We start from the raw sequence: 21,773 nt of genomic DNA, 5'->3' as shown, positions 1-21,773 counted from the left end.
ACCCCGGGATCAGCCTCTCTTTTCTCAGCTCTAGAATGGGATGTCGTGATTGCAGTCACAAGAATGAGTTAGTTGATGTAGGGAGATATTGGCACTGAGATGCTGACACAGTGATCTGAGACACCAATGCTTTTAATCATCACCATCTACCCCTTGCACTGTTGATCCCGAGAACTGTGAGTCTGCTCAGGTCTCCCCTATTCCACCTCTGGCACAAGACCTTGAGGCTTGAGGATTCTGAGCTCCAGCCCCAACCCCCTGGTGGTCCCCAGTGCTGCCTCTGACTCATGTCTCTCACCTTCCACCCCAGGGGGAAGGTGGACCATCAGGGAGGAGCAGGGATGAGACCTATAGGGTGTGGAGATTCCAGCAACAAAGGCTGGAGAAGCTGGTGGTAAACCTGCTAACTGCCATCCTGAGCAGCAAACCCTCCTACCTGAACACATTCTTGGGCATCTATAGAGCTTTCAACACCAACCAGCAAATGCTGGAACTTCTGTTCCAAAAGTGAGCACTCTGTCCTTATGAGACATTGGTAACTCAGCCACCTACTAGCAGTCACATGTGGGATTGTCACTCTACCTCCTTCAGCCTCAGTTTGCCCCTGTTTGCACTGGGGTCAAGAGAAGATCAGGCCTTAGGAAGGTAGGGACAGAGAGGATCCTTCATGGAAAGTGCTTTCTAGGGAACTGGACCCTGGAAAGTTCAGCTAGAGGAGCTGTGTTTGGTCTAATTGGTCATTGTCCTCCTGCCTATGAGGAAGCCTCTGTCTCCTGTGTCACTGGGACTTTGACCTTGAGTGGAACTGTTTTCCCATTTCAAATGGAACTTGTGAACCCATTAGCTGTCACTGTTAGGAAGGGCTTTGGAGGGGACAAGGCACAGTGTGTTCATCCCAAGACCTTTTCTCTGATTCCCGTGGAATCAAGAAGCTCTGTTAGCTCCAGAATATATAAGCAGCTCATATGACTCAATAAGAAAAAAATAAACAACCCAATCCAAAAATGGGCAGAAGACCTAAACAAGCAATTCTCCAAGGAAGACATACAAATGATCAAAAGGCACATGAAAAAATGCTTAATATCACTAATTATCAGAGAAATGCAAATCAAAACTAAAATGAGGTATCACCTCACACCCGTCAGAATGGCTGTCATTCAAAGATCCACAAGTGAAAAATGCTGGAGAGGCTGTGGAGAAAGGGGAACCCTCCTACACTGCTGGTGGGAATGCAGTTTGGTGCAGCCACTATGGAAAACAGTGTGGAGATTCCTCAAAAGACTAGGAATAGATTTTCCATATGACCCAGGAATCCCATTCCTGGGCTTGTATCCAGAAGGAACCCTACTTCAGGATGACACCTGCACCCCAATGTTCATAGCAGCACTATTTACAATAGCCAAAACATCGAAACAGCCTAAATGTCCATCAACAGGTGACTGGATAAAGAAGATGTGGTATATTTATACAATGGAATACTACTCAGCCATAAAAACCAACCACATAATGCCATTTGCAACAACATGGGTGCTCCTGGAGAATGTCATTCTAAGTGAAGTAAGCCAGAAAGAGAAAGAAAAATACCATATGAGATCACTCATATGTGGAATCTAAACAAACAAACAAAAACAAAGCATAAATACAGGACAGAAATAGACTCATAGACAGAGAATACAGACTTGTGGTTGCCAGGGGGGCCGAGGGTGGGTAGGGATAGACTGGGAATTCAAAATTGTAGAATAGATAAACAAGATTATACTATATAGCACAGGGAAATATACACAAAATGTTATGGTAGCTCAAAGAGAAAAAAATTGACAATGTGTATATGTCCATGTATGACTGAAAAATTGTGCTGAACACTGGAATTTGACACAACATTGTAAAATGATTATAAATCAATAAAAAAAAGTTTAAAAAATAAATAAAAATTTAAGAAAGAAGCTCTGTTAGGAACAATTTTAGTGAGTGTGGGGTGCAGGGATCCCTGGGAGGTATAAGTGGCTCCCAGGCCCACTCACATCTGTGTGATGGGGTTTGTTGGGCTCATTCATTCCTCAAATATATAAGATCCACTAGGGACCATTGCTTTTCTAGGAAAAACCATCATTTAATGGATCAAGGAGACAATACCCCTGCCCTCCAGGGCTTCTGTTCTCCCATGAGTCACACTGCCAAACGATATCACATCCTGTTAGTGCTCTCAGAACAGTCCATGTGACACCTTCCTGGTCTCTGTGGGCCTTCCATGCAGGCCTGTTTCAACTAAGCGACCTCGGTCTATGCTGTCGAACACCATCCAATACTGGGGAGGCAGGGTTGTCCATAGATCTGGTATCTCCCACAGGAGCAGCTCCCTGCTGCATCTCACACAGCTTGACTGTCCCCAGCACAACCTTTTCTGATTCCTCCATCTCTTCTCCCTTGGTGGGCTCCAGAGCCGAGGCCTTTTTCTCAGCATGGCCTGTGCCTCCCTAACCCCTCAGGGTCATGGAGTTTGAAGCAAAGGAGGAGATGCAGATTTAGCATTTGCAGTGGATGAAGTGGGTGCAGGGCCTGCCTCCTCCAGCACCACCAAGCCTGGAACCTCAGGGGCCCCCAGACCCAAAAGTGTGCCCTCAGCCAGGTACCCACGTGCCCACTGGAGTTGAATGCAAAGGTAACAGGGGTTTAGGGATGGCCACTGCCCCCACATCAGTCCTTTTCCCTCAAGGGGCTCATTGGTCTTTCAACCTCGACAGCCACCGAAAGGGGTCTCAGCTGCCCTTTGTCACTCTGGGGTATTGACTTGGTCAGTTCTGTAACTTCAGTCCCACCTTCCTGTCTAAGGAACCCATGTAAAGTCTGCCTGAGAAGTGGGTGGGATGGGGAGACACTTGGAAAGTTGAAGTTTCCCATTTCCTCACATGTGACTCTCTCAGAAGCTCCCCCTTACCTCTCCCTCCTCATTCTCCATCACTGTGGGTGAAGATACAGGTGGTCAGGACTCCAACCACACCCATTTCCCTGTTGTCCAAACACTGTCTGCACCGACATGTGCACTGCATGGTCAGGAGCTGGATGCAGGAGCCCCTCACCTTTATTTCCTCCTGCTGCTCTGCCAGTGTGTGTGCCCAGGAAGGGTGGCCCCAGGGCCCAGCCCACCGACCTGCAGCTAAACAGATCCTAGTGTCCCTGGGAGACCATGGCACCTAAGTAAATTCCCTGAGGCTGTGAAAGAGTATGTGGACACCATGTAGGAGCTGGTGGGGCCTGTCCCCTCAGCCACTGTGGAGCTAGATGCAGAATTCCAAGAGGACAGAAATGAACTGAAGCAGAAAGAGAACACGATCTACACGAACCCGGATCTCCTGAGCTACACTGACAAGCTGTGTTACCAGGAAGACTTCATCACCAAGGTGGGCTGGGCCTGGAGCTGGGGGGGCTGCAAGATTCCAGGGACTGGCACTCTCAGCAACAGGATTGGGGTTCCACCCAGGTCTTTGGGACTTAAACTCTGAACCTTGTCCCTCAGCTTTGTGTGTGTGTGTGTGTGTGTAGCTGACTACCTCAGTGGCTTAAATAAAGCAGGCCATCTTTTGGAGGACATGAGGTGGGTCTCTGTTTTTCACTTTCCCTCCAGGTATTCATGGCTTACAAGTTACTCCAGGACAAGGATACACACAGCCTCTTCCATCTTACATGGAGGCTCTCAATCACCCTCAATTCCTGGCAGACTTGCTTTCTGTATAACCACACCTGTATCTCTTCATCCTAGCTGAGGAGTTGGGACAGGAAGAAGGACTCACCCTTGAAGAGGTGAGCCAGAGGAGAGAGGGACACCCAGGTAACCAAGAGAAGCAAAGACCTAGGACAGATGGGGGAGGGATGGGACCACAGAACAGGAGGCCCACAGGGCTCTGTTCATCCCTCCCCTGCCTGGAAGGCCTGGCATTGTAGAGCACCTGCTAGGGACTGGGTGCAATGCAGGACCATAGGAAGGAGAGAATGGGGGCCCATAGGGAAAGGAAGGAAACACAGCTGGGAATAAGGCCCAGGAGGACAGCAGGAGTGCTCTAGTGTCTGTAGTTTGACTGGAGTGCTGGAGACATCCCTTCTCTTGCACCCCAGTGCCATCATCCCACCACCCAGCCCTCCTTCTCCCTTCACCTGTGTATGCAGTGCCAGTCACTGTCCACCTCCCTCCTACCAGCTGGTGCAGAAGTGACTCCTAGTCCTGAAGGAGGAGTTGGGTGTGTGGGCACACACCAGTCAGTGCACCCTCTTTGGACTCAAGTCCTTGTGAGCCTGACATCAGCCAAGATGCCCAGACATATGACCAAGGCCCCCAGCTAGGGGTCAGTCATGAAGAAAGCCCACCAGATGTTGATTTCAAGGAACTTCTAAGGTGCTACTGAACAGATAGTGGCCTGTTCAGGACCAAACACTTTATTCTCTTTCCAGGACATCAGGGTTTCCCTCCATTCAAGGCTGGACTGCCCCTCTCCCCTTCCCAGGGTCAAAACTGCACTGCATGGAGCCTGGGAGCCAAGGATGCCTCAGTTCTCAGAGAGAGGTCTTCTATTAAGGAGGCCCCAGGGCCAGGGGATGAGTGCAGTGAGGACAAGGAGAAGCTCACCACCCTGGCCTTCCTCTTGGCCTCTCAGTACAGCCTGTGGCCCTGGGGGATGCCTCAGAGTTCTGCCCTAGGGCCCTTGAGATTTGTCTGCCCTGGAGTTCAGGGGGATCCCCAGGCCCCCTCCCCTCAGACAGCTGGCCTCAGCCCACCACTTCCACCAGCTGCCAAGTCTAGGAAGAGGGCTCCAGTGGAGACCCAATGTCTGCTGGGAAGCTGTCCCTGCCTAACCCTGACCTTGGGATCTCCAGGATGCTGGCCTTGACTCTGGGGCTGGTTCACTCCTCACAGGCAAAAAAGAGATGTGACCTTTTTGTCGCAGGGGGAACGAGGAGGAGAAAGAGGAACTGCAGCCAGTAGGGAACAGTGGGCCAGCCCTCCAGTGCCAGCCCCCCAGGGGGATCCCAGGGTACCTTAGGGGCTCCTCCTCATTCAGTGCTGACCCCAGCTGATGTGGGGAGCAGGGAGGAAGGGCAGGGAAGGAGGATGGGACCATAAGGGCCAGGGTGGAGTGGGGTGGTTGTCAGTTAGAGGGTTGGGGAAGTGGATATAGGTGGCTGTGGGAGGGAGCAGCACCTTGGAGGGTTGCATGTAAAATGGGAATAATGATAGTTTTGTTTGGAAATAATCTAAGACCACTGTAGTCTTATTTATGTTTGCACTGCTCTACAGAGAAGGGTCCTAAGAAGGAGGATGAGGAGTTCCCCAGAGCTATGGATCCACAGGTGGCTGATTAGATCTTCCTCCACATTGACACGGGGTCCTCAGACTGCTCCTGGCAGCCTGCAGCTCTCAATTTCCCCAGGGACCCCTGCATTGTCCTTTTCCCTCAGGCCTGATTGGCCATGGGCCTGTGGTACATCCCATCATGATCTGTATCCCCGAACAAACTAGGGAAGAATAGCTGTTTTTGTGCCTTTCAGCTCTCTGGATACTAACCAGTTCTCTAGAATGGACCCTGGAGACAACACTTGTCTTTGGGGAGCTTCAGTCTGCTTCCCTGAGGTGGCCAGATGACAGGCCTTGGTTTCCTTCCTTGGTGTCCTGACCAGAGAGGAAGACTTGGCCTGAGAAACAGGGCTTCCTTTATCTCTGCACCATTGTAGAGGGAGCCTCTTCTAGTCTCCTAGGGTTATTGCAATGTGGGGAGTGTTGGAGACAGCTCCCTCTTAAACCCAAGAACACGAGGGGAATGGGCTGAGAGGAAGCTAATGGGGCACCTGTTAAAAGTGTGTAAAAGGGGAATGTCATTCACCATGACTGTGGGATTTGTGGGACTTCTGTGCAGGAGCATCTCATCCAGGTGAGGGAGGATGACACATCTTGCTGTGGCCTTAGGGGCTCATGATTCTGCAAAGGCACTCCACAGTTAATATCCCTCCCTAACTACCCACAGCTGGAAGTGTGTGGACTGGTGTCAACACAGATTTGTATTTGCATATTAAACAGTCCCTCCTATAAAGGAACCCTCCTACACTGTTGGTGGGAAAGTAGTTAGGGGCAGCCATTATGGAGAACAGTATGGAGATTCCTCAAACACCTAAAAATAGACTTACCCTAAGATACAACAATCCCATTCTTGTGCATATATCCAGAGAAAACTCTAACTGGAAAAGATACATACACCCCAATGTTCACAGCAGCACTATTTATAATAGCCAAGACATGGAAACAACCTAAATGTCCATCAACAGATGGCTGGATGAGTAAATTGTGGTGTATGTATACAATGGAATACTACTCAGCCATAAGCAAAAATAAAATAAAGCCATTTGCAACAACATGGATAGGCTTGGAGATGGTCATTCTAAGTGACATTAGCCAAAAAGCAAAAGAAAAATACCATCTATCACTTAAATGTGGAAACTGAAGGAGAAGACACAAATGGACTTATTTATGAAACAGAAACACACAGACAGAGAAAACAAACTTATGGTTATCAGAGGGGATGAGAATGGAGAGGGATAAATATGGAGTTTGAGATTTGCAGATACTAACTATAATATATAAAATAGATAAACAACAGGTTTATACTGTATAGCACAGGGAACTGTATTCAACAACTTACAGTTAACCTTTAATGAAATAGGATATGAAAGCAAGTATATGTATGTTCATGTATGCTTAAAGCACTATACCATACACCAGAAATTGACACAAAATTGTAAACTGACTACACTTCATAATATATACACACACACACAAGGAAAACAGACATGAAATTGGTAAATTCCTTAAAAACCACTAATTACCAAAACTTAACTCTGATGAAATAGATGATCTAACATATATTAAAACTCTTAAAGTAATTCAACTCATAGGTAGAGTTCTTCCCAAAAAAGAAATCTCCTGATCCATGTATTCACTAGAGATCTCCATTAAATGTTTCAAGAAAATAACGTGAATTCCACAAAATCTTCTAGCAAATAGAAGCAAAGTGATTATGTCTCCAATTATTTTATGAGGCCAGCATAACATAATACCAAAACCCAACAATGACAGCTCAAAAAAGAAAATTTCTGACAAATACCCCCAGGAATATGGATACACACACACACAAATTCTCAACAAAATATAAGTGTGTTCATGTTCTCCAGCTGTCATGACAAATTATTACAAATTACAAATTGTATCATTAAATTTCAAATTACTATTTAGTAGCTTAAAATATCTCAAATGTATTATAATAATGTTTTGCAGCTCAGTATTCTGATATCAGTCAAGGTGTCAAGCAGATCTGATTCCTTTTGAGAATGTACAGGAGAATCTGTTCCCTTTCCCTTTCTGGCTTCCAGAGGATGCCTGCCTTCCTTGAGTTTGGTCCCTTCTTCCATCTTCAAAGTGCATCACTTTAATCTCTGCTCCTTTCATATCATGGTCTCTCTGACTCAGTTTCTCTCTCCCTACTTTTATATTAAGTACACCGAGAAAATTTATGATAACTTCATCTCAAGATTTTTAACTTAGTTACTTCTGCAAACTCCCTTTTGCCATACAAGGTAACATTCACACAATGTCACAGAAGTGATTAGACATGGACCTCATTGGGGAACCATAATTTAGCCTCCTGCAATAAACCCACAAGGATACCTACCATAAGCATCCATGTGAATAGACTATCACCAAGTGGAATTTATTCCAGGAATGCAAGCCTGGTTCAATAGTCAAAAGTCAACAGTGTAATCTACCCTATGAAGAGTCTAGAGGAGAGAACCCATGCAGTCACATCAATTAATACACAAAAAGCATTAAACAAATTCAACAAATTAAAAATGCTCAGAAAACTAGGAACAGAAGTGAACTACCTCAACTTAAAGTACATCTACAAAACACCCACATCTAACATCATAATGGTGAAAGAATTCATGCTTTCCCCCTGAGTTCAAAAACAACGTTAGAATGTCTGCTCTCTTCTGTCAGTTTGCAACTTAGCACTACAGGTTCTAGTTAGTGTAGCACAGCAATAAAAGGAAATAAAGTCATACCGATTAGAAAAGAATATAATTGTCATTCTTTACAGATGACATTATTATCTATGGAAAAAGCTCCAAGGAATCTATAAGAAAACTCATAATAAATTATAATAAATGGCTTTAGCAAGATCCCAGAATTCAAGATCCTTACATAAACATAAATACACAACATTAATCATACTTCCATATTCTAGCAGTGAACTGAGCAATTGAAAACCAAAATTTAAAACATACACAATAAGTTTCAGTTCAAGGTGGCACCGTGGAAACATCCTTAACTCACCTCCTCCCACAAACACAACAAATCTACAACTACATGAGGAACAATTTCCTCTGGAAAAGCCTAAGAAATGGAGCAACCTCTTCTCATCAGGCAAACCAGAGGGAAACCACGTCAAATCAGGTGGGAAAGGCTGAGACACAATTTCACAATAAACCCCACACCTCGTGTGGACAGACACACTCAGGAGGGAATTCAAAATGGAGAACTTCTCTCTGAGGTGTGAACAGTTTGTACCCCAGCATGGGGACTCAAATTTTGAAGACTAACAACTGAGAGAGAAACCCCCAAAACATCTGACTTGGAAGACACTTGGGTCACATGCCTGTGAGGCCCACTGAGTTGTGGTGAATTCAGGACCCATTCTTAAAGGGCCTGTGATCTTGGTCCCAGGGCGAAGTTCAGAAGCAGCCCTTTCAAAAGCACCCAGATTTTATGTGAAAGAGATTCATTTCCTAATTAGGAAGCATTGGTCTGAGGGGCAGGGGCTGCTGGGATTCTCCCCAGAGACTGAGGCTGGTGGTGGGTGTCATCTTCCTACTATCCCTCTGCCTTAATAAAACCAGCAGGTACCATCTTCATTATTTTTCCCTTCCCTCTGGGAGCCAACTTTATGCCCCAGCCAGCAGGAGCCATCTTCCCAGCTCTCCCTCTGTCTTGCTATATTTCTTTCTTCTTTTTTCTTTTCTTCTGCTTCCCTTTATTCAGAAGGTGTCATCTTTGCACTCTCCCACTGCCTCCCTCCAGCCATCTTCACACTCTCCCTCTGATGGGCTCCAGAGTACCAGTATCTCCAAGCAGGGGATGTCTACACACTGGTGACCCAGTTATTGTGGCTTCCACTCAGGGGATGCTCCTTCATTACCTGGCTCTGGAGAACTCAGCTGATTGCATATCTGGGTCCCATGGGACTATAACAACTGGAGAGACACTTCTTGGCAGGCTACCACTTTCAGGGAACTGCATATTACACTGAGACACACACCTAGCCTTGATGTGAAAAAAAGGCCTACTTCCTAGTCTTAGAGCTTTGGAATTGGAGGCAGGTCAGGCTTGGCACACATCAGGAGGCCACAGAGGTGCTTTCAGGGAAGGCAGGCTGCAGGTGCCATCTTTGCACTCTCAGTCTGCCTCTTTACAACTCACTGACATTTCCCAGAAAGGAGCTTGGGCATTTATCTCAAGTCCTGTTGCTTATGACTGTTCTCCAGGGAACACCTCCAGGCTTCCTGCCTCTGGGGGTCAGCAGGGCCTACACTTCCAGTCCAAAGACTCAATATATTTGTATTTTTTAAAAGCTGTTATTGGAGGGTTTCTATTCCAATCAGCCTGAATCTAGGTGCTGACTGAGAGCCTCCCCTTTGGGATAGTGACTGGTCTTGGCACATCCTCAACAGCTGGGAACTGTTAAAAATAATATAAGATGCTTGTACAATCACAGTTTCCTTGACAACCAAGAGTACTCAGGGTTAATTGACAAATTTCATTTCCTTCACAACTCTTCATGACTGGGAGAGAAGGTCACTTTATTTAATGCATAGAAACCAACACAGAAAGCCAAGTGAAATGAAGAAACAGAGGACTATGAACAATGTTCCAAATGAAACAACACGATAAAATCCCAGAAAAAAAAAATCTTAATGAAATGAAGATAAGCAATTTGCCTGATGATGAATTCAAAGTACACTCATAAAAAAGCCCACTGAACTGAGAATAAAAAATGGATGCACACAGTGAAAACTTCAACAAAGTTAGAAAATATAAGAAAGTTCCAAACAGAAGTCACAGAACTAAAGAATACAATATTGAACTTAAAAATACATTAGATGAAGCATGAGAAAGAATCAGTGAACTCAAGGACAGGTGAGAGAAATACCCTCAAATATGGAAGCACAAAGGGAAATGAAGGGGGGGAAAAGTAAAGACAGCTTATGGGATTAATAGCACAACATCAAGCAGAGTAACATTCTCATTATAGGAGCTCCAGAAGGAGAAGAGAAAATGGGACAGGAAAGATATTTGAAGAAACAATGTCTAAAACATTCCCTAACCTAGGGAAGGAAACAGACACTGAGTTACAAGAAGCCCAGAGAGCTCCAAAGTAGACTAGTAACTAGTAAGGAGATTTACTGAATCAGTAAACTTTAAAATTTCCAACAAACAAAAATCCAGGATCACCAATACCACAGAAATACAAAACATCATAAAGACATACTATAAACAACTATATAGAAACAAAATGGATAACCTAGAAGAAATGGACAGGTTTCTAGAAACATACAGTCCACCAAGACTGAATCAAGAAGAAACTGACCACTTGAACACAAATCGAGCATTAGAAATCAAATTGAATTTGCAATAAAAACCCTCCCTACAAATAAAAGTCCAGGACCAGATGGCTTAACTGGGGAATTCTATCAAACATACAAAGAACTCATAATGGTCCTTCTCAAACTCTTCCAGAAGGTTGAAAAGGAGAGTGTACTCCCAAACTCATTCTATGAAGCCACCATCACCCTGATACCAAAACCAGACAAAAAAACTACCAAAAAACAAAATTGCAGACCAATATGACTGATAAATATAGATGCAAAAATCCTCAACAAAATATTAGCAAACAGAAACCAACAGCATATAAATTATATCATACACCAGGATCAAGTTGGTTTCATCCCAGGAACACAATGATGGTTCAACATAAGCAAATCAATGAAATATACCACATCAACAAGAGAAAGAAAAAGAAAACATGATCATCTCAATAGGTGTAGGAAAAGCATTTGATAAAATTCAACACCAATTTATGATAAAAACTCTCACCAAAGTGGGTACAGAGGGAACATATCTGAACATAATAAAAAACTATTTATGACAAACCTACAGTAAGCATAGTACTCAATGGTGAAAAACTGAAAAATCTTCCTACTAAAATCTGGGATCAGACAACGTTGTCCACTATCACCACTCCTATTCAACATAATCTTGGAAGTCCTAGCCACATAAATAAGGCAAGAAAAAGAAATAAAAGGGATCCAAATTGGAAGAGATGTAAAACTGACACTATACACAGATGACATTATACTATATATAGAAAACCCTAATAGGTCCACACAAAAACTACTAGAACTAATCAAAGAATTCAGCAAAGTAGCAGGATACAAGATTAATGTACAAAAATCAGTTGCATTTTTTTACACTAATGATGAATCAGCAGGAAAAGAAAGTAAAGAACAGTCTCTTTTTAAATAGCACCAAAAGTAAAAATAAATCTAGGAATAAATCTAACCAAGGAGGTGAAAAACTTATACATGGAGAACTATGAAACACTGATGAAAGAAATTAAAGAAGACTTGAAAAAATGGAAAGATATCCCATGCTCCTGGATTAGAAGAATCAACATTGTTAAGAAGGTCACACTGCCTAAGGCAATCTACAGATTTAATGCAATCTCTATCAAATTACCCAGGACATATTTCACAGAACTAGAATAAATCATATGAAAATTTATAGAGTCACATGAGATCCAGAATTGCCAAAGCATTACTGAAGAAAAAGAATGAGGCTAGAGGAATAACACCCCCAGACCTCAGACAATACTACAGAGATACAATGAGCCAAACAGCATGGTATTGGTACAAAAACAGACATATGCATCAATGGAACAGAATAGAGAGCCCAGAAATGAACCCACAAACTTTTGGTCAATTAAACTTTGACAAAGGAGGTAAGAACATATAATGGAATAAAAACAGTCTCTTCAGCAAATGGTGCTGGGAAACCTGGGCAGCAGCATGTAAATCAATGAAGCTAGAATACTCCCTCACACCATATACAAAAGTAAACTCAAAATGAGTTAAAGACTTAAACATAAGTCAAGGTAAAATAAACCTCCTAGAAGAAAACATAGGCAAAACATTATCTCATATATATCTCAGCAATGTTCTCCCAGAAAAAGAAATAAAAGCAGAAATAAACAAATGGGACCTAAATAAACTTACAAGCTTTTGCACAGCAAAGGAAAACATAAGCAAAACAAAACAACCTATGGAATGGGCTCTCTCCAAGACAGGCATCCACCGTCCATCAGCTGCCTGGGGACTAGGTGCTTTATTCACTGAAGTAACTGAACTAGTATGTGTCCTAGTGCATACCAACAACACTTGCTGAATTAATTAGTAACTGGGAAGCCCAGGTGGAGTTAGAAGCTCTGTCCAGAATTATCTCATATCAGTGTTATCAAGAAGTGACAGTAATCTATTCCCTTATCAGTCTGTCTCCTACACCTGCAGCATTCCTCAGGGTGTGCAGGAACATGGACCAGGGCCAGGCAGAGAAGATGCCCTAATTGATAAATCTTGCCAGGAGAGGATGTTGCCCTAGACCACACAATCATATGACTCAAGTCTAACCGTCTCACTTCCACAGATACTGCTTCGCACTCCAGGACGACATCCAAGAGACTGAGGGGAGGGAGGACACTGGTCTCACCAGGTCCATTCACTTCCAGGGAGTAACAACTAGAGCATGAACCCAAGGCTAAGGGCTCAGCGCTCACCTGTGTGTTTCATCCAATCTTCCCAACCCTGAGGTGGGTATCACTAACCTCTCTCTACAGGAGAGAAAATCAAGCTCAGGTCACACACAGGAGTCCAGAGACAACACTCTTCCCCACTCTACTGTAGACTCCCAGCCACAGATCAGAACATGGGCCTCAATCTGGTCTGAAGTCAGGCAGTGGGAGGTGGGTTCTTTGGTGTTTATTAGACTGCATAACTCACATGTTATATATGTGTCAAATGTTAAATACACTGTAAGAAATGCCATCCAGTTTGGCTGCCATCCCCACACTGCCAGAGATAGGAAAGCAGAAGCACACTAAAAGCAACCCAAAGCCCCTCTCCTGCCTAAATGACTTTGTCCTCCCCTCTTCTCCTCTCCCTTCAGCCCCCAACAGCAGGCCTCAGACCAGTAGAAGACCAGCAGGGGAAGGAGCACTAAGAACTAACCTGGTAAGTGTCAGAGGTCACCAGGAGACATCACAATACCACCCCCACCTCACTCTGCCACCTTAGAGAGGTTCAGCCTCATCAAATGTCTCCACCTGGGCCTCAGGTGCCCAGACCAGTGGTGGACACTAGCCCAAGCTGGATCGGATTCCCTCCCCCAGGAGTCAGAGTGCTCTGAAGACATATACCTCTGGGAAGCTAGGGTCAGCTCTCTTCTGCCAAGTGCAGGAGGATGTGGTAAAAGTGAAAAGAGAACAAACAAAAACAACAGCTGTGCAGAGATGCAGGGTGCAAGAAGATTTTCTAAATGTAAAGAGGTAAGAGAGTAGCAGCCTTGGTCTAGTTTCTAATTCCTGGTTACATCCATGCCTGAAGCTTTAACTGCTCTCGCTGTCTGTGAAACACCATGAGAAATCCCTGGATTTTAATCATTAACTCCCCAATTTCTACAACCCATTTGCTACAAGTAGTGCCTGAATTGCTTTAGCACCCTTCCCTATTTTTCACTCAGCTACCTCCAAGCCATTCTCCAGGTCCCAGCTTAACAGCACTTCCTGCAGGAAACCCTCCCGGACTACTCCTCAAACCTTGGCTCCACTTTTTAAGGGTATAAAAGATAACACTGTGCACCTCATCATATTCAGTAAATGTGATTACTTTCCTGTTAGACTGTAAACACCAAAGAGTTAAAACCACTTTGATCCTACTGCTTAACACACAGGTCAGGTACATGCTCGGTAACATTACTAAATTGATGAAAATCAAGAAACTGGTGGAGGTACATAGGAGAAGTGAGAAGGATCAACACTGATAAACACCCCTCTGATAAAAATGATGCTGCTTTGAACCCACTTTCCTCACCCCTTCCAAGTTTCTGGTTCCTCCCTCTTCCATCTCTACATTAGGCCCAAGTTGGCCATGACAATCATAATGTAATACTTTGGTGCCAACTCATTCAGGAACCCAGGCTGGAGGAATCATGTTTCAAGGTAACTCACTGTAACAGGAGAAAGTCTATAGGAGTTTAGGGAAGAAAAGAATAATGACTGGTTTTGAGGTCTAGACAAACCTCAGTTTTGCTCTACATTTACTGGCTGTGAACCCTGGACAAGTTACCGGAGACCTGGTTCCCTTATCTGTAAAGTGAAAAAAAATAATACCTCAAAGGTGAGGATGAAAATGACTTTGAAACCACAGCACCTACGGCAAGCTTGCAACTAATGCTAGTCAGCTGGTCGTGGTGAAGTCCATGCAGACCTCACCCCTACACCCCTACCCCCAGCTCCTACCAGCCTCAGAAGGGTTCAGAGCCCAGAGCCTGCCCTAAGAATGAGCATCTGAGACAGACCTTGGAGAACATCTATTCTATTGGCTTTCCAATGTACGGGAGCCTCAAGAAATGAAAGAGAAAAGAGAAGCAAAAAGGAAGAAAGAGCATCTCAGGGTCAGGCAGGGGGGTGGGCAGAGCAGGCTGGATGAGTGGTGGGGTTGCTTGAGATGCCTGTTGGGGAATCAGTTGTTTTCTACTTAGTAGGTACATTACTGTGAGCAAGGTGAGGAATAAACTATACATAGTTCCTAGAAAACTCAACTAGAATGCTTTTCATAAAACTTTTTATTAATGCTTGAGAATTGAAAACATACCAATTCAATTCATCAGAATGGCATATCAATTATAGCTAACCACCGGGAGCACATTATTAGGGATGTTACTAATATGAAAATGAATTTTGTTTGCATTTTCCTTATACTGAAAACTTTTCAGAAACTCTGGATTTTCTGTTGCTCATGTAAGATGGTCTCCTCACATCTTTGAGCTCCAAAAACCATACAAGAGACTTCTTTATTAAAAGTCAAATTAACAGTCAAACCAGCACAACTAGGAATCTGGTCTGCAGCCTCTGTAGATGATTTATAGCACTGATGGTCCTGCCTTTCAAACAGGTGGTACCAACACCCAGCAAAGTCCCAGAGAGGGATAGAGGGAGGGCTACAGCTGAAAGTAATAAGGACAAGTTCATGCAGAAGATGTAACTCAGAGGAAGGCAGGACCTGCCTAGGGCCCAGGCCTTCTTAGGGATGGGCTGGAGGGAAACACCACTGGCATCTTAACAGGATGCTCCCCTGGTGCAGGGACTGACTGTGCCACATGTGCACTGCATGTGGGTCATTTGGCACATCCGCCTCCACCACATATACAAAGGCCAGTAACACTTTCAATCAATGTAACAACAACAAGCAAAGCAAAACCCACATACATTTCAAAATGCCCCTGGAGACAGAGTAAAAATCACACCCACTGAGTACCCCTAAATTAGCAGAAAGAAAACAGAACAATTACAGTGGGTACAAAGTCAAAAGAGACAAAGAGGGAAACAAAAAATTTGATGAGGAACCAGCAGAAAAAGGGCATCCTTCAGTTACTTTCACCTACCAACTCAAGTCCCAGCTCCTTAGAAAACAAAGTCCTTCAGAACTTGGCCCCACCTATCCCGGCTGCCTCCACTCCAGCTTTCTCCCCAAGGCACCCACCCACACTCTCCCTTCCCAGACAACTCCTGGTTTTCCTGACCAGATGTGCCATTTTCAGATTTCTGTGCCTTGGCATATGCATTCTCCTCTACCTGGGGTGCACCTCTCAAGGCAAACTCCCAATCATACATCCAAACCAAGCACGAAGGTTTATGAAGCCAGACACAGACAGTCCCACACCACTCAGGCCTTCTGTCCCCACAGCACTCCCCACGGTCCTTCTGTTTTCCTGCTTAACTGCACCCCACTGTCTGGAGCAAGAGCTAATGAAGGGCAGGTGCCCCTTGACTCCTTGCAGAAAACTGGCACTCAATGAATTCTAAATGAATGACCTTGCATGAAATGTTTTTGTAAAAGGCTAAAAAGAAAATCACACAGAAAGCAGACAATAGATATTTTCTACTATTGAAAGCATGTATTTTCTCAACTCTGATCTTTGGTTGAGTATCACTTAGGAATCAGACAGAGATGCTCTACCACTTTCTAATTGAGTGTCTGTGGGCAAATTAAGTAACCTCATTGTGTCCAAACTTCCACTTACTGAAAGGAACCACCTCTGCAGTTTGGTTAAGAGGACTAATTAATATATATTTTAAAAAAGAAAAGAAAACTAACATAAAGTGTTGACTAAATGGTAGTTCTCACTAGCCTGCCAGAATCACAGAAACTTTAACCGGACCGGATACTGTGCCATCAGGAATGTGAGCACAATGAAATTTTTGTTAAAATCATGTTTTTTTTGAGGAGAGCTGAAAGTCAACAAATCCAACAGCTTGTTTTCCAGCTTGCTGTGCTCTGTACAGTCCTCAGCACCGATCCCCAGTGACCACTATGTCCCCAGCTCCACTGACAATGTGGGCTCCCAGTTCTCTGGTCTCTGGCCACACCTCCTCCTCCTCTTCTGTAGCTTGCCCACTAAGGACACCTCAAGTCAGACATTCCTTCGGCTCAGCTCACACATTTTTTTCTCAACATGTCCCTTCTCAAGACTTCAATTAGGATCTCTATGGGGACGACCTCACAATCTCTCAGTCACATTAAGAAAATGTTTCAAACTGAGCTTATCCAACATAGATACTTACCTTAATTAGGTGATGAAACATACAGCTTCAGCTTCTTTCATATCATTTTTTCCTTTTTTCCCAAGTCTTATATATCACCAGTCCTCAGCTTCCTCTTCCTTTGCCCACCTCTTAAAACTACTTGCTTGCCAAGGTTCCTTCTTCAGTCTTTCTATTCTGTCTCATTGATTCTTAACCTCTCTGGGATAATGAACACTTTGAAAATGTACTGAATGCTACGGATTCTTTACTAAAAAGATAAACACACAGAATATATGCACGCAATTTCAGCTAACCAATTACTCAAATAAGAATCTGTGTTCATCCACACCAGACTACAAATTACACAAATTTTCATCTCCAGATTCTAGGTCTCTCTTATTTTCAGGATGCCTTCTGGATATAGCCTACATAGCCTACCAGCATCATAAATTCAACAAGTCCAAACCAGAACTCACTATTTCTGCATAACAAACCTCCTCTGCCTACAGTACTTCTCCTCTAATGGCACCACCATGCCCCCAAGCTAGAAGCCTTGGAATTAACAACCTTCCCCATACTACATCACCAGGTCCTGTCTCAGAATCTCTCCCAAATCCATATCTCACCTCTTCAGCCTCTTACTCTGTAAGATCTCATCATCCTTTGCTTCATCCCATACCTGCCATGATGGAAAGTCCACCACTCCTCTGAGAAGAGACCGTTACTGACTCTTAACATCTCCATCTTCCATGCCACTACATCACTTCACCTCTAGAAGGTCACGTAGCCTGATTCCCCATCTCAGTTTTCTACCATCATTTACACCAGTGTTGATCTAGATTCTCCCAAAATTTCAAAACTGATCATGTGCCTGCCTCTTCTCAAAAACTCTGATGCTTCTCCATTGCACAAATATAAAGTCAAACTCCCTTCTGCCTACAGAGTCTTCCACAATTTGCCACCTAAGTCCTTTTCCAGGATTGGATTCCACAGCTCAGATTGTCACTTGCATCTATTGTCTTCCTATCAAAACCACACCCACTCAGAAAGGCTCAATTCAAACTCCACTCTTTATATCCTCTACAGAACGATTAGGAAATGATTTTGCACAGGAAAGGCAAAATTCCCAAAGGACAGATTCAGAAAATGAAAAGATTCTTTTTCTTCCTTGAAATCTTTTAAGTCCTTCTGGAAACATTAAGCTTTTAAAAAATCAGTGAGTCAAGTATTATTAATATTTCAATCAAGAAATCAGGAAGATAAAATAAAAAAACATAAAAATCAAATTTCTTCTCTATAGCACAGGGAACTATATTCAATATCTTATAGTAACCTTTAATGAAAAAGAATATAAAACGAAAGATATGTACATGTATATATATGTACGACTGAAACATTACGATGTATACTAGAAAATAACTCACTGTAACTGACTGTCTCGATTCAAAAAATTTTAAATAAATAAATGAGTAAATATATCATTTATTCAAATATTATTATTTCAATCAAGAAATCCTTTATAAACCCAGCATTCTTAACCAACATTTACTAAATACTAATAAAGCACAAAATAGATTAAACTTATATTAAATATCAACCTGAAGATTAAAAGTTACCATCTGGACCAGGATTCTAATATTCCAGTATTTGAACTTGGATCTTAAGAAAGGAAAAAAAAATTACACTAAGAGGACTTGACATTTCACCTAATAGAGATGTAAGTCACATTAAGTGGACAACTGTGATAGAAAGTTACCCAATCTAAATCATCTTCAGACTAGGAAAAATTCTTATCAGATTAAAAAAAAAATCTTTCAACTGACATGTTATGAACATAAGGACTTTCTTCAGTACACAGTTAAGCATTAATTTCTTCTAAGGGCCCAAGGACGTGATGGGCAATTCCCACTAGCACCACGGAAGGTGCTGAACTGAATCCATCCATGGAAAATGCAGGTGAGGTGGGCTGTGGGTTCTGGCTGGCAGAAGTCCCACAGAGACCGAATGAATTACCCGAGATTCTGTGGAAAAAGTCAAGAGAGCGAGAGGGAGTCGGGAGCCAACTCCAGGTGCCTCTCAAATGCTCCCACATTTATTGTGTACAATCAAAGGAAAAATCATTAACAGTAGTGTGACAGAATGCAGGAATTTAGGGAAAGACAGGATGGGATAGAGATTGGAGAAGTCACAATGAGTACAAAGGCTTAGTTTATCTTTAGGGAAGTCATGGGGAGAGGGGAACAAGATACATTCTTTAGGTATGTTAATTACAAAGCAGACTACCAGACCAGCCAGTTCCTTGTTTTGGGGATAACAGATTATCTAACAGCAGGCACACCCAGGGTTTATAGCTGAGGGCCTGAGGCATTGCTTTGCAATGAGCAGAGTGCTATCTAAAACCTCAACTAGGCAAGTAAGGCATTGTCTCTGCTTTCTATGGCAAGGAGACAGGAGTGCGGGTGCACAAGCGCCTTCTTGCAAAGCAGTTATTAAGCACATTTGTTCTTCTTAAAGGTGACAGGCGGCTGGGCTCTTTTACAACTTGTTAACCCAATCATGGCTCCCACAGAGGGCAAACAAGATGGTGATTTCAGGATTGTACACACAGGCCACTGTGAACTCAACCTGGGGGGGAGTCCTGGGTGCCCAGGTCCTGGTCTCCACCCCACCCCTGGCGCCACTACCTACCGCCTGAATGCCACTCCCCCACTCCCCATGATCAAAGAGGGCCAGCTGGGAAGCACCCCAAGCAACACCCCAGCCCAGAGGCCCAGCACCGCCCAAGACGCCTGCGCAAGAACGACGGGGCAGCCTGGCTGGGGTCCCGGCCCGGCTCAGGGCTGGGGCTGTGGTCAGGGGCCCACACCGCAGCTGCGTGTGCTGAGGCCAGGCGGGGGACCACTCGGGCGGGCGCAGCCGGCACGCAGGGAGCGGACACTCACCACACGACGACGTGGGAGCCCTCCCCGATGTAAAAGATTGCTGGAGCGCGGCTTCACAGCGAATACCTGCCCGCGGACCATCTCGGGGCTGTGCCCCCGGCCACCGCCGCCACCGCCACCGCCGCCAGGTTGGCTGCCGAGGCGCCGCCGCCGCCGCCTCCGCCGCTGCCGTCGCTGCGCTGGGAACGAAGATCCGCGGCCTCCACTCTGCCCATGCGGCGCCTCCTGGAGGGACTGCTCCGCCGCCGTCGCCGCCGGGAGCAAGGCGGGCGCCGCTCTGGAGATCCGCAGAGCCGCCATTGGCTCAACCAACTGCCGCCTGCCTTCCTGAGGAACTGACTGTTGGGCGAGCGGAGGGAGGGGCACGGCCAGGGAGGGCGCCTGGACGGGGCTGGGAAGCACGTGCGCAGATTGGCTCCCGTGTCCTGAGGGCGGGGCTGCGCGCTTGAGATGGAGACACGTGTGTATAAGGGTCCACCCAGATTTGAGAGAGTAGTAGTGGGTCTACATTAAAGGTCAGTAACCAAGGCAATTCAGACCCTTTTAGTTTCTTCCTAAAGATTTTAAAATAAATATTTTAGTGAAGTAATATGGAACTAGTGTAAAAGGAAAAAGCATCATATGTATAGATCAATAAATTTTGACAAAATGAACATACTTATAAAGGCACCACCCATATCAAGAAATAGACCACTTTCAACACCCCTAAATCCACTTCATGCCCCTTCTAAGTCATAATTCCTTTTCCCCAAAGTAATCACTGCCCCGAAGGTCTACCAAAATAGATGTTTTGTCTTTTTTTAAAAAATAAACTTTATATATATATATAAAAACCTAGAGTATTATTTTGTGTTGCTTTTTTCCCCCTCATTATTATGTTTGTAAATGTACCCATATCACTGCCTGTAGCAATCATTGTTCTCATTGCTCTATGGTGCCCCATTGCATGCCTTTTATTAAAGTTGGTTCATTTGACTGTCGACATTTGTTGACATCTGTTTACAGTATTAGGTTGTCATGCATCTTAATAATTCTCTCTTTTTTATCAATTAGTAGCATACCATTTTATGGAGATATCATGATTTGCTTATCCATTTACCTGTTGATGGACTCTTGAGCTGTTTCCAATGTGGGGCTATTATAAATAAGGCTGCTATAAATATTCAAGTACATGTGTGTTGGATATGTTTCATTTCTCTTGGGTAAATTTCTGGGAGTAGAATTGGTGGGACTTATGATAGGTATCTGTTGAACTTTTTAAGGATTTCCAAACTGTTTTCCCGACTGCTTGTACCATTTTAAATTCCTGCCAGCAGCATATGCAAGTTCTAGTTGCTCTACATCTTCATTTACACTGGGTGTGGATGGTTTCTGAATTTTAGCCATTCTAGTCCATGTGTGGTAGTATCTTATTGTGATTTTTATTTTCACTTCCCTAATGATGAAGGTTTTGAGCCATTTTTCATTTGCTTATTTGCCATTCATATAGCTTCTTTAGTACAATCTTTATTTTTCTTGGATTGTTTGTCTTACTGAGTTGTAAGTGTTCTTTATACAGACTAGTTACAAATCTTTGGTTGGATGTGTATGATGTGCAGGTATTTTTATTTCTTCCTTAATTTTTCATTTTTGAAAAATTGTTGTTGCTGTCACGTGAAAGTAAAAGTTATGTTTATGTAGACAAATTCCAGCAATTTGTATACGGTCGGAATTCACTTGCTAATTCAATTAGTGCTTCTATACATTCTTTTTGCTGTTTTAATTTACCACATGTCATCTGTGAAGTATGATAATCAAGTTTTTCTAGCCTTTATATCTGTTTAAAATGTATTTTATTGCACTGGGTAAAAATCTCTGGAATAATGTTGAATAGAAGCAATGG

At 43.8% G+C, this 21,773-nt stretch overlaps 1 protein-coding gene and 1 pseudogene across 1 annotated transcript in view; both read right to left on the bottom strand.

Moving 5' to 3' along the window:
* Window positions 1-20,018, bottom strand: part of LOC141579218 (uncharacterized) — a 75,610-nt gene extending 55,592 nt beyond the window's left edge. Inside the window, exon 1 of the mRNA XM_074374449.1 lies at window positions 19,892-20,018. The gene's annotated coding sequence lies outside the window, so the exon portion shown is untranslated. The remainder of the gene's footprint in view (window positions 1-19,891) is intronic.
* Window positions 1-20,680, bottom strand: part of LOC141579219 (zinc finger protein 81-like) — a 70,035-nt pseudogene extending 49,355 nt beyond the window's left edge.
* Window positions 20,681-21,773: the final 1,093 nt, after the last annotated feature.

This window comes from Camelus bactrianus, chromosome 11, assembly GCF_048773025.1.
Source record: "Camelus bactrianus isolate YW-2024 breed Bactrian camel chromosome 11, ASM4877302v1, whole genome shotgun sequence".
Lineage (NCBI taxonomy): Eukaryota > Metazoa > Chordata > Mammalia > Artiodactyla > Camelidae > Camelus > Camelus bactrianus.
Note: the sequence above shows the minus strand (reverse complement) of the source record. Positions and strands in the feature narration are given on the sequence as shown.